The sequence below is a fragment of the Leptonychotes weddellii genome, chromosome 9 (genome assembly GCF_054177405.1).
Source record: "Leptonychotes weddellii isolate Sample4059 chromosome 9, ASM5417740v2, whole genome shotgun sequence".
Lineage (NCBI taxonomy): Eukaryota > Metazoa > Chordata > Mammalia > Carnivora > Phocidae > Leptonychotes > Leptonychotes weddellii.
The window spans coordinates 30,598,021-30,612,290 of record NC_138377.1 but is presented as its reverse complement, the minus strand read 5'-3'; the positions used below and the strand labels follow the sequence as shown (position 1 = coordinate 30,612,290).

The 14,270-nt window shown below is 37.8% G+C and overlaps 1 protein-coding gene across 1 annotated transcript in view; it reads left to right on the top strand.

Annotated features, from left to right (window-relative positions):
* GPHN (gephyrin) overlaps window positions 1-14,270 on the top strand; it is a 515,857-nt gene that overhangs the window by 183,632 nt on the left and 317,955 nt on the right. The window lies entirely within an intron of this gene.

Below are 14,270 nucleotides of genomic sequence, written 5' to 3'. Positions count from 1 at the left end.
CTGGATGTCTTCTTTGGAAACATATATATTATTTAATTTGCTAATGGCAACAAAGGTATGAGGTAAACAAACTGGTCACAATTTTGATTATTTTACTGATAATAAAATCTGGCTCCTCTGCAGATTAAGTAGTTTACTTAAAGTCTTAGAACTCATTGTTAGTAATAGAGCTGTTATCTAGATAAGGTTTTTTAATTCTCTGGTGTTTTGCAGACCTATCTGAAATCCATGTTCCAAATGTTCTTTAAATATTAAGTGCAAAATGTTTACTCTTCTTTAAAAAGAATTATAACTGTTCTTCCTTAATTTTCCCTGTTTCTCTCTAGTCTGTTTTTTCTTCTAGATCAGACCCTTATTATCACATACATAGATTTTTAGATTTATCCCTTTTTTGATGTTTCTGTCACCTCATGCCCCAGTACTACTTCCAAGTTAATCTGCCTATTATCGTCAATTGTATGTGTCAACTTGACTGGCCTAAGTGATGTCCAGATAGTTGGTAAAACATTATTTCTGAGGAAGAAAACCTCTTGGACCACAGACTGGGGAGCTGGGGGAACTGAGTGGCACAGGTTTTTTGCAAACAGTGAGTTTAGCTCAAACTCTCAGCTTTTGGAAGTGCTCGACTTTCACTGCAGCAGAGCTGTAGAGTGTGCTCCTGGAGAGAAGAGTAGCTCTAGCCAGGGAGTGTGCACAGAATAATGTAGGGATCTTTGGGGTCACAGTGGGAGAGATTGTTCCCCTTCCTGGAGTACATTTGGACGTGGGTATTATGCCTCTCCAAGTACAAAAGACCCTGCAGGCACCACTAAATGGCCTTTCATCGGCAAGCGACTAAGGCATGCACAGACGGGGGATAACCTGGTTGATGCTTTTTCGTGGTGCCTAGAGTTTGTACAACGGGCAGGTGGAGGATTGTATTTATGGGACAAAGGACACTGGTCAGAGCACAGCAAGCCTCTAAGTCGGAGGAGGGAGTGGGTCCAAGTGGTGTCATCTCCTTTAAGATTTGGAGGTTTGAATCCCAGCGGCACCAGAGATAAATGGAAGAGAACTGGGTGCAGGGTGCACTGAAAGCCCTCGATTTTCTGTGAGGGCTTCCTGAACAGCAGGTGGTGTGAGATCCCCTGTCCAGGGAGGAGAGAGTGGGGTGTCACCATTTGCGCCCCACGTCAACACTATGGGACATGAGAGAGCAACAGAGCGGCCCCCAGTGGAGGTGGAAGCCATTTACATCAAACCCCGCCCACCCTGTGCTTGGCAAGTGCTTTTTCTTTTTTTTACTGGGGCAGGTTCGACCCTGAACTAGCACAGCCAGCATCTCCCCAGAAGAGCAAAACAGGTAGCATGCCCCATGCACCAACTCTACTGATCAAACTGTGCTTCAAATCATCCCTTTCAGTTTTGGTTGAAATAGGACCAGGATGTAATTTTTTCTTCTTTCTTCTTTTTCTTTTTTCCCCCTTTCTCCTTTAGAATCAGGCTTAGAGTTTTTGTTTGTTAGTTTTTTCATTTCCTGTTCTCTCTCTCTCTCTCTCCCTCTCTCTCTTTTTTTGATCAGACTTCTTTTTTATCGTTTTTCTTTTTTTTTTTTGTCCCCATTCTTTTTCTTTGGAATCAGGCTTATAGTTTTTTTTTTTAATTGCCTGTTTGGTTTTTCTGGTTCTCTTTTCCCCTCTTTTTTCTTCCTTCCCCCCCCGCCCAGGCATTTTACAACAAACAGATCAAAACACACCTAGATAAAAGTCAAAGCATTCCCCAGTGCAAGCAAGGAGGAACTCTGCAGAGGACTGACCAGTGGGAAAGAGCAGCCATGTTTCAACAGCAGAGTACACACACTATACATCAGAAACACTTCCTGAAGTGCCAGGCCCTGGACAGTGTGTGACCTCTTTTTAATGTAGTAGTATTCTGAGGTGTAGGAAGCATAGCAACTTTCATAACACACAAAAGAAACAAACATAGCCAAATGACAGGGTGGAGAATTTCTCCCCAAAGGAAAGGTCAGGAAGATATCCCAGACAGGGACTTTCTCAAAGCCGATATAAGCTATATATCTGAAAAAGAATTTAGATCAACAGTAATAAGTCTACTACCGGGACTTGAAAAAAACCATAGAAGACACCAGAGAAGCCCTTGTAGCTGAGATAAAAGACCTAAAAACTAGTAAAGCTAAAATAAAAAATGGTATAATTGACTTGCAAAACAGATAGGATATAATCACTATGAGGACTGAAGAAGCAGAGGAGAAGATACGTGACATAGAAGGTGAAAGTATGGAAAATAATAAAGCTGAAAAGAAGAGGGAAAGAAAACTACTAGAAACAATTAGATCATGAGGTAGACTTAGGGAACTCAACGAAACCATAAAATGAAATACTATCATATCATAGGATTCCCAGAAGAAGAGGAGGAAAAAGGGGCAGAAGGTATATTTGAAAATTATAGCTCAAAACTTCCCTAATCTGGGGAAGGAAACGGGCACTCAAGTACAAGAGGCACAGAGAAATCAACAAAATCAGGTCAACACCATGACATATCATAGTGAAACTTGAAAATACAAAGATAAAGAGAGAATTCTGAAAGCAGCTCAGGAGACAAGGTTCTTAACCTATAATGGTAGACACATAAGGCTGGAAGCATACTAGTCCACAGAGACCTGGCAGCCAGAAGGGCCTGGAATGATATATTCAACATGCTAATTGGGAAAAATATGCAACCAAGAATACTTTATCCAGCAAGGCTGTCATTCAGAACAGAAGGAGAGATAAAGAGTTTCCAAGACAAACAAAAACTAAAGGAATTCATAAACACTAAGCCAGTCCTGCAAGAAATATTAAAGGGGACCCATTGAGCTGAAAGAGAGACCAAAAGTAACAAAGACCAGAAAGGAACAGAGGCTATCTACAGGAACAGCGACTTTACAGGTAATACAGTGGCACTAAATTCCTATCTTTCAACAATTACTCTGGATGTAAATGGACTAACTGCTCCAATCAAGACACAGGGTATCGGAATGGATACAAAAACAAGACCCATCGATATGCTGCTTACAAGAGACTCATTTTACACCCAAAGACACCTCCAGATTGAAAGTGAGGGGGTGGAGAACCATTTGTCATGCTAATGGACATCAAAAGAAAGCTAGAGACAAACTAGATTTTTTTATTTAAAATCAGTTAGCCAACATAATACATCATTAGTTTCAGATGTAGTGTTCAATAATTTCTCAATTGCTTATAACACCCAGTGCTCATGAGAGACAAACTAGATTTTAAAACAAAGACTGTAATAAGAGATGAAGATGGACATTATATCATAATAAAGGGGTCTACCCAACAAGAAAATCTAACAATTGTAAATATTTATGTCCCTACCTTGGAAGCAGCCAAATATATAAATCAATTAATAACAAACTTAAACTCATTGATAATAATTGTAGGGGACTTTAACGCCCCACTCAGAGCAATGGACAGATCATCTAAGCAGAAGATCAACTAGGAAACAAGGGCTTTGAATGACACACTAAACCAGATGGAATTAATAGATACACACAGAGCATTTTATCCTAAAGCAGTAGAATACACATTATTTTTGAGTGCATGTGGAACATTTTCCAGAATAGATCACATACTGGGTCACAAATCAGGCCTCAACAAGCACAAAAAGATTGAGATCATACCATGCATATTTTTAGACCACAGTGCTATGAAACTGGAAGTCAACCACTTGAGACTGAAAAAATTTGGAAGGACCACAAAATGGAGGTTAAAGAACACCCTATTAAAGAATAAATGGGTCAACCAGAAAATTAAAGAAGAATTAAAAAATACATGGAAGCAATGAAAATGAAAACATGAAAGTCCAAAGCGTTCAGGAAAGGTGGTCCTGAGAGGGAAGTGTATAGCATTACAGGCCTTCCTCAAGAAACGAGAAAAGTCTCAAATACACAACCTAACCTTACATCTAAAGGAGCTGTAGAAAGAACAGCAAATAAAGCCTAAATCCAGCAGGAGAAGAGAAATAATAAAGATTAGAGCAGAAATCAATGATATAGAAATCAAACAAATAGTAGAACAGATCAATGAAACTAGGAGCTGGTTCTTTGAAAGAATTAATAAGATTGACAAACCCCTAGCCAGATTTATCAAAAAGAAAAGAAAAAGGACCCAAATAAATAAAATCATTAATGAAAGAGGAGAGATCACAACCAACACCGAAGAAATACAAACAATTATAAGAGCATATTATGAGCAATTATATGCCAACAAATTAGGCAATCTGGAAGAAATGGATGCATTCTTAGAAACATATAAACTACCAAAACTGAACCAGGAAGAAATAGAAAACCTGAACAGACCCATAACCTGAACAGACCCATAACCAGCAAAGAAATTGAAGCAGTAATCGAAAATCTCCCAACAAACAAGAGTCCAGGGTCAGATGGCCTCCCAGGGGAATTCTACCAAACATTTAAAGAAGAATTGATGCCTATTTCTCTGAAGCAGTTTCAAAAAATAGAAATGGGAGGAAAGCTTCTGAACTCATTCTATGAGGCCAGCATTGCCTTGATCCCAAACCAGAGACCCCACCAAAAAGAAATACAGACCAATATCCCTGATGAACATGGATGCAAAAATTCTCACCAAGATACTAACTAATAGGATCCAACAGTACATTAAAACGATTATTCACCATGACCAAGAGGGATTTATTCCTGGGCTTCAGGGGTGGTTCTACATCCGCAAATCAATCAACTTGATATACCACCTTAATAAAAGAAAGGACAGGAACCATATGATCCTCTCAATAGTTGCAGAAAAAGCATTTGACAAAGTATAGCATCCTTTTTTGATAACAGCCCTCAACAAAGTAGGGATAGAAGGAACATACCTCAACATAAAAAGCCATATATGAAACACCCACAACTAATAATACCTTCAACAGGGAAAAACTGAGAGCTTTTCCCCTAAGGTCAGGAACACGACAGGGATGTCCACTCTCACCACTGTTGTTCAACATAGTACTGGAACTCCTAGCCTCAGCAGTTACACAACAAAAAGAAGTAAAAGGCATCCAAATCCGCAAAGAAGAAGTCAAACTTTCACTCTTCGCAGATGACCTGATACTCTATGTAGAAAACCTGAACGACTCCATCAAAAAATTGCTAGACCTGATCAGGAATTCAGCAAAGTCACAGGATATAAAATCAATGCACAGAAGTCTGTTGCATTTCTATGCAACAGCAATGAAAACCAAAGAAAGAGAAATTAAGGAGTTGATCCCATTTACAGTTGCACCAAAAACCGTAAGATACCTAAGGAATAAACCTAACCAGAGGTAAAACATCAGTACTCTGAAAACTATAGAACACTTATGAAAGAAATTGAGGAAGACACAAAGAAATGGAAAAATATTCCGTGCCTATGGATTGGAAGAACAAATATTGTTAAAATGTCTATACTACCCAAAAAGGGTCCCTATCAAAATAACACCAGCATTTTTCACAGAGCTGGAGCAAATAATTCTAAAATATGTATGGAACCAGAAAAGAGCCCAAATAGCTAAAGGAATGTTGAAAAAGAAAACCAAAGCTGGAGGCATCACAATTCCGGACTTCAAGCTTTATTACAAAGTTGTAGTCATCACAACAGGATGGTACTGGTACAAAAACAGACACACAGAACAATGGAACAGAATAGAGAACCCAGAAATGGACCCTCGACCCTATCATCAACTAATCTTCAACAAAGCAGGAAAGAATAGCCAATGGAGGGGTGCCTAGGTGGCTCAGTTGGTTGAGCGTCTGCCTTCGGCTCAGGTCATGATCCCGGGGTCCTGGGATCGAGTCCCACATCGGGCTCCTTGCTCAGTGGGGAGTCTGCTTCTCCCTCTCCCTCTGCCTGCCAATCCCCCTGCTTGTGCTCTCTCTCTCTCTGACAAATAAATAAAGTCTTAAAAAAAAAAAAAGAATAGCCAATTAAAAAAAAAGCCAGTCTATTCAACAAACGCTGTTGGAAAAACTGGATAGCCACATCCAGAAGAATGAAACTGGACAACTTTCTTATATCATATACAAAAATAAATTCAAAATGGATGAAAAATCTAACTGTGAGACAGGAATCCATCAAAATCCTAGAGAACACAGCCAGTAATCTCTTTCACCCTGGCCACAGCAGCTTCTTGCTAGACATGTCTCCACAGGCAAGGGAAACATAAGCAAAAATGAACTATTGGGACTTAATCAATATGAAAAGCTTTTGCACAGCAAAGGAAACAATCAACACAACTAAAAGGCAACCTATGGAATGGCAGAATATATTTGCAAATGACATATCAGATAAAGGGATAGTATCCAAAATTTATAAAGAACTTATCAAACTCAACACCCAAAGAAATAAAATTCCAAGAAATGGGCAGAAGACATGAGCAGACATTTCTACAAAGACATCCAAGTGTCCAATAAACGCATGAAAAAAGGCTCAACATTACTCATCATCAGGGAAATACAAATCAAAACCACAATGAGATACCAACTCACACCAGTCAGAATGGATAAAGTTAACAATTCAATTAACAACAGATGTTGAGGAGAATGGGAAGAAAGGGAAAACCTCTTAAACTATTGGGAATGCAAACTGGTACAGCCACTCTGGAAAACAGTATGTAGGTTTCTCAAAAAGTTAAAACTAGAACTACGGTACGACCCAGCAATTGCAGTACTAGATATTTATCCAGAGAATACAAAAATAGTGATTCGAAGAGGCACCTGCACTTCATTGTTTATAGAACAATGTCCACAATAGCCAAAACATGGAAAGAGCCCAGATGTCCACTGACGGTTGAATGGATAAAGAAGATGTGCTACATACACACAACACTCACACACACACACAGATACAGGAATATTAGCCATCAAAATGAATTAAATCCTGCCATTTACAACAACGTGGCTGGAACTAGAACCATATTATGCTAAGCGAAATAAGTCAGTCAGAGAAGGACAAATACCATATGATTTCACTCATATGTGGAATTTAAGAAACAAAACAGATGAATATAGGGAAAGGAAGGAAAAATAAAATAAGATAAAAACAGGGAAGCAAACCATAAGAGACTCTAGGGAACAAACTGAGGGGTGCTGAGGGGAGGTGAATGGGGGGATGGGGTAATTGGGTGATGGGCAATAAGAAGGGCACTTGTTGTAGTGAGCACTGGGTGTTATATGGAACTGTTGTATCACTAAATTCTATCCCTGAAACTAATAATACCCTATATGTTAATTATATTTAAATATAATAGAGAAATAGAATTTATCAGTAACTTTCATCTTTTTAATAAGGAAGAAGAAAAATTCATCTGGTAAAAGGAAGAGAGATAGGCATGGGTTAAAAGCTTGGAAAAAGATGGAAGTTTAGAATAATTGCTATTATATACACAAGTAATGTGTGAGCTGACTGTATGTAGTTAGAATGGCCGTTGAGCAGCAGCCATATCTTTTTTTTAAGAACGCTGTTGGAAAAACTGGATAGCCACATCCAGAAGAATGAAACTGGACAACTTTCTTATATCATATAATGGGGCGCCTGGGTGGCTCAGTTGTTAAGCGTTTTTTAAGATTTTATTTATTTATTTTAAGATTTTATTTATTTATTTAACAGAGAGAGACGCAGCTGGAGAGGGAACACAAGCAGGGGGAGTGGGAGAGGGAGAGGGAGAAACAGGCTGAGCAGGGAGCCTGATGCGGGGCTCGATCCCAGGACCTGGGACCATGACCTGAGCCGAAGGCAGATGCTTAATGACTGAGCCACTCAGGAGCCCCGAGCAGCAGTCATATCTAAGCTACATTTAAATAGCGTAAATTTATAATAACTTTTACCACTGTTTCTTTTGTGTTTCCCAGTAGCATATAACAATATTTGTACATAGTAGGTGCTCAAAAGATTATTAAATAAAAACAGTTGTCAATAATATATCTGAGATTGACTGAAGAAGAGATACTTGCATGTATAAGGAAAATATTTAATGGCTATACTGAATAAGGCATTATAAATTGATAATAAAGTTTAAAAACAGTATAAATAAACATACACAAATTATGAAAATTGTTCATTAATTTAGACTAAAAAGGAATTTGGAGATAATTCAGAGAAGAACCACAAGAATATTCAAAGATTTAGAAAATCAAATTTAAAATAATTTTTTTTACAAAAATTTTAATTTACTAAAGCGAAAGCTGAGTAATGATTTAGCCATGTAGTGCACAGACTTGATATATATAGAAGTATGACCATTTGTTTGGTATATACACCAAGACAGATCAAAAGAAAGTCAATATGAATTTCAAAATGAGTGATTTTTATTATTTATTCTAAAGGAAAAAAATACACAATAAGGGGCATTGGAATACATTACTATAGAAGATTATGTAATCTCTAGGTTATTAAAAATTAAAATAGATTTTATTTTAAAAACATTTATTTCACACCTATTTATACTATACATTTGGCCAAGTTTTGTAATATAGAAACCATCTCTGACTTTCAGAGTTCTCTAAGGGGAAAGAGTTATATAAGCAGTAAGTTTTAAAGAGGACATTTTACATTGATCAAAGGAAGAATTAACAATTATAAATATACATGCACCTAACAGTCTTACCGTACAAGAAGCAAAAGCTGACAGAATTGGAGGGACAAATAGACAGTTCAACAATAACAGCTAGAGAGCTCAATACCCCACTTTCAGTAATGGGTAGAACAACTATTCAGAAGAACAATACATTGTACTATAGATTTATAAAGTAAAGAATAGAAATAGGTACACAGTATAGATAGAATAGAGGAATTCATGTTTAACCATACAAGAGGGAAAGAGTATTGAAGTATTGAAGAGATGAGAGAGGAATGTCCAAAATAATTATCCAGAAAAATTAACTTTTCATTTAGGTTTTAAAAGACCTATAGTTGTCTTCCAGGAAGACCAGTCAGAGAACACTGTACACAAAGATGTGGATATGTGAAAAGGTTTGGATCTTTGGGCAGCTATATGTGATTTTAAATTGTTTGAAATTTTAGTAACTGCATTGTATTAGAGTACAGGAAGTAATAATACTGGGAGATGAGGCTGAAGAGGCATCATGTTCTCTCAAGTCAGTGAAGGATATAGATAATGTATAGGTATTTATGACAGTATTTTAAAAAAATTACCTAGCATCTATGAAATGTAAAGAAATTGAGTTAATGGGGCGCCTGGGTGGCTCAGTTGTTAAGCGTCTGCCTTCGGCTCAGGTCATGGTCCCAGGGTCCTGGGATCGAGCCCCACATGGGGCTCCCTGCTCAGTGTGAAGCCTGCTTCTCCCTCCCCTACTCCCCCTGCTTGTGTTCCCTCTCTCTCACTTGTATTCCCTCTCTCTCGCTGTGTCTCTCTCTGTCAAATAAATAAAATCTTTAAAAAAAAAATAGAGTAAGAAATCAAATTTTAATTCTTATTGTTCCTTTGCTTCCTGAAGAATATGCTAGTTATGATTTTTATCTCTAGTATATTTTGAAAAACTAATTTTAAATATTTGATCCCATGTAGGGTTTTCTTTAATTATGTATTACCTTTAGTATTGATGAAACCTGTAAACCCTGAAAGTTGTTCTGCAGAGAATTAGAACAAAAATCTATTCCAGCCTCATCACAATTATCTACCTTCCTGCATCTGAATTCAAACAATCTGTCTTCTCATGTGTTATCAATAGTGAATATACATGAAAGAACCATGCAAACTTCTAAGCAAAGGTCAAGCAATCTGTTTGTGTACTAAATCCTATCCCTTTTCATCCACCCAAAGATATAGCTCCCACAATTTTCCAATATCCTGAATTTTTACTTTTCTATTTTCATTTGATTTTTCTTATCAGCATACAAACATGCTGTTATTTTCCTATAAAAAAGATATCTTTTGGTCTCCTCCTTCCAGTTATTGACCTATTTTTTTTTTCCCTTTGTAATAAGGCTTCCCTTCAAAGTCCTAGCTTCTGGCTCTAATTAAAATTCAAATCTAAGCGGTGCCTGGATGGCTCAGTTGGTTAAGCCGAGCAGGGAGCCCAACGTGGGGCTTGATCCCAGGACCCCTGGATCATGACCTGAGCCGAAGGCAGACGTTCAATCAACTGAGCCACGCAGGCACCCCTCCTCCATCACCTTACCTCCTCCTCCCTTTCCCTGCCTTTTTAACAGTTAAAACCATTATGATTGACTTGAAGTTGCTGTAAGAATACTAATCTGGAAGCCTACCTTCCCTAGGTAGAGATTTCAGGAAAAGCAATATTTGAGGCACTGGTAGTCAGCATTAATCAAGAGAAAATGAGTTTTTTATTGAAATAGAATTAAGGTTATCATAGCAACTTTGTTTTTATTTTTTCTTCCACAAGTCAAACATAATCACGATTGCATCTTTCAATCATTATTGTTTATAATGTTTATAACAAATATAAACTATTTCTGTAATCTGCAATGCCATTTATTTAACAGTTGCTGTAGACTGTAGTATTACCTTACAATGATAGATAATTTTATTTTTTTAAAAGATTTTATTTATTTATTTGACAGAGAGAGAGACAGCAAGATAGGGAACACAAGCAGGGGGAGCAGGAGAGGGAGAAGCAGGCTTCCCACTGAGCAGGGAGCCTGATGCAGGCTCAATCCCAGAACTCTGGGATCATGACCTGAGCCAAAGGCGGACGCTTAACGACTGAGTCATCCAGGCACCCCCAATGTTAGATAATTTTAAAATACTCTTTATTTTGAAATAATTTCTAACTTCAACTTCTGCCTAGTTCTGTTTTGACACCTTAGTGCGTTATATTACAGATATTTGTTTACTCAGTCTGCTTCTATATAAGACTATGATTTCTTTGCATTCTCATTCCCTGGTCTGTATCTCTTACATAAAATAAACTTAAAGAATAAAATGATTAACTCATTATTTGCAAGATGGAAAATTGAAGTCCTGAGTTTTCAGTAGTTTTTTGCTCTAAATTCCTTATTGATATCCCAACAATTTCAACTTTTAATTTAAAGATTTAATAATTGACAGTAAAAACATTTTTTAAATGCCTACTTGAAACCTCTTACAGATAGTTATATAATTTTTCATTTTAGTAACATGTAGTCCTCTTTTGCTGTTTATCCTGCTATGGTCTTATTTACTATATCACTTATATATGTTGTATAATCTGAATTAAGTTAAATATCATTAGTATTTTCATCATGCAATCATGGCACTTTAAATCTAGGAAGTAATTCTCAAATCAAGGTTTGAACACTATTTCTATTAGCAAGAATAAATAGTAATAGTAAAGGGTTTAAATGTAGAGTTTTTAATAAAATTCGTTGGGCTGAATTAAGTTATTTTAAAATAGAAACCAGAATGTCATTTATTAATTTGTACTTAAGACAGGAAATATCCCCAAGTATCTAGAATATGTAAGTGCCTTATTTGTGATACTCTCTTTTCTTTTTTTCTTTTTTCTTTTCTTTTTTTTTAGTTAACAAGCAGTTTGTTTTATTTTTAAATCTAGGATTAGATACTTGGTTTCACCAGATTATTTTTCAGTAATTTTTGAGGTGACCATATGAAGTCCGACAGTGTGATACCTCCAGCTTTGGTTTTCTTTTTCAACATTCTTTTGGCTATTAAGGCTCTTTTCTGGTTCCATACAAATTTCAGGATTATTTGTTCCAGCTCTGTGAGAAGAGTTGATGTTATTTTGATAGGGATTGCTTTGAATGTATAGATTGCTATAGGTAGCATAGACATTTTAACAATATTTGTTCTTCCAATGAATGAGCATGGAACGTTTTTCCATTTCTTTGTGTCTTCCTCAATTTCTTTCATGAGTGTTCTATAGTTTTCTGAGTACAGCTCCTTTGCCTCTTTGGTTAGGTTTATTCCTAGCTATCTTAGATTTTGGGTGCAATTGTAAATGGGATCGACTCCTTAATTTCTCTTTCTTCTGGATCTCGTTGGTGTATAGATGTGCAACTGATTTCTGTGCATTGATTTTATATCCTGCCACATTGCTGAATTCCTATAGGAGTTCTAGCAATTATGGGGTGGAGAATTTGGGTTCTCTACTTAGAGTACCATGTCATCTGCAAAGAGTCAGTGTTTGACTTCTTTGCCAATTTGGATGCCTTTTATTTCTTCTTGCTTTCTGATTGCTGAGGTTAGGATTTCTGGTACTATGTTGAACAACATTGGTGAGAGTGGACATCCCTGTCGTGTTCCTGACCTTAGGGGAAAAGCTCCGTTTTTCCCCATTGAGAATGATATTCACTGTGGGCTTTTCATATATGGCTCTTAAATATTGAGGTGTGTTTCTTCTATCCCTACACAGTGAAGAGTTTTAATCAAGAAAGGATGTTGTACTTTGTCAAATGCTTTTTCTGGTTCTGTTGAGAGGATCATATGGTTCTTGTCCTTTCTTTTATGTAGTGTATCACATTGATTGATTTGTGGATGTTGAACCAACTTTACAGCCCAGGAATAAATAAAATAAAGGGGAAAAATTAAAATTGAAAGACTAAAGAATTGTGGGGGGAAAAAATGAATTCTATATGCTATATTCCCCTAGCACTGGAGTTTTGCAGTTCTAAATGATCGATAAACTTGATCTTGGCTGGATGTTCTTGCTGATCTTCTGGGGGAGGGGCCTGTTGTGGTGATTTTCAAGTGTGTTTGTCCTGGGTAGAATTGTACCACCCTTGCCAGGGGGCCAGGCTAAGTAATCTGCTCCAGATTGTTCTTTATGGTTTTTGTTCCCTGAAGGCTTTCTGCACAGCTCTAGAGGATGAGAATGAAAATGGTGGCCTCCAAATCTCCAGCCCCAGAGCCAAGAGCTCTGGGCCCCACTTCTCAGTGTGCCCTGGGGTAAATGCAGTCAATCACTCCTGTCTCCCTGGACTCTGTCTGCACTCTGCGCTCACCCAGTCTGAGACCGAGCATTTCTATGTCGGGCACATGACCCTATTTTGAGTCTCCAAACCCTGCAGACTCCTGTGGTGCCCTCCTCCCAGAGTAGGAAGGGGAGTCTCACCAGTTCTGCCGCTTTTTGGGCCCCTGTTTGAAGAGTGGTCAGCTGACTGTGCCATGGTTCATGGTATGTGGCAGCCCTGAGCAGAAAGCCCACTCCTGGGCTCACTGAGTGTATCCGGCTTCCCTGCTCCAATGCCTGGTAACTCAGTTATACTCAAGCACCCCCGGTCTTCCTGTCATCCCCAAGGATCCTAAGACCACACTGTTCCACCTAGGATTCTGCCCTGCTTTGCCACCTGAGCACCTTTCAGGCAAGGACATCTCTCACCACAGCCGACTTCTAAAAGTTCCGATTTTGCACTCTGCTGCTATATCACTTTTTGGTGCCAGCTTATGGAGGCTTCCTCCCCCTGAGGTTTATCTTCCCATAAATCTCCTTGGATTCACTTCTGTGCACCTCCTACCTTATAGAAAGTGGTTGCTTTTCTATTTTTAGAGTTCCATCTATTCTTTTTTTTTTTTTTAATTTTATTTATTTATTTGACGGAGAGAGAGATAGCGAGAGCAGGAACACAAGCAGGGGGAGTGGGAGAGGGAGAAGCAGGCTTCCTGCCGAGCAGGGAGCCCGATGTGGGACTCGATCCCAGGACCCTGGGATCATGACCTGAGCCAAAGGCAGATGCTTAACGACTGAGCCACCCAGGCGCCCTAGAGTTGCATCTATTCTTTTTTTAGATCTCTGGTTGAGTTTGCAGGTGTTCAGAATGATTTGATAGCTATCTAGGTGAATTCCTGGGATCAGATTAAACTAAGGTCTCCTACTCCTCCACCATCTTGGACTGATACTCTCTTTTCTGATATTGAAGTATTTATAAAGTTAAATAAGTAGTCAGAAAGTTCCTTTTTAAGCACTGAATTTGAGTAATGGTAGATAGGTAATCTTGATGTTTAAGAGCTTAGAGTACCTGATAGATACATGATAGTAGTCACAAATGCAAGCTATATGTGTAATTTAAAAGTTTTTGTAGTCACATTTTAAAAACTAAAAGCAGCAGATGAAGTTAATTTTAAAACTATAGCTTAACTCAATATATCCACCATATTATTTTAAAATGTATTCAGTATTTTTTAATTAGCCTTTTTTATACTAAGTACTTTAAATCTGGTACATATTTTACACTTAATGTGCATCTCAGTTACATCCTTCAATTACTTGTGGAAATTACTGAATCACCCTGTATCTCAAT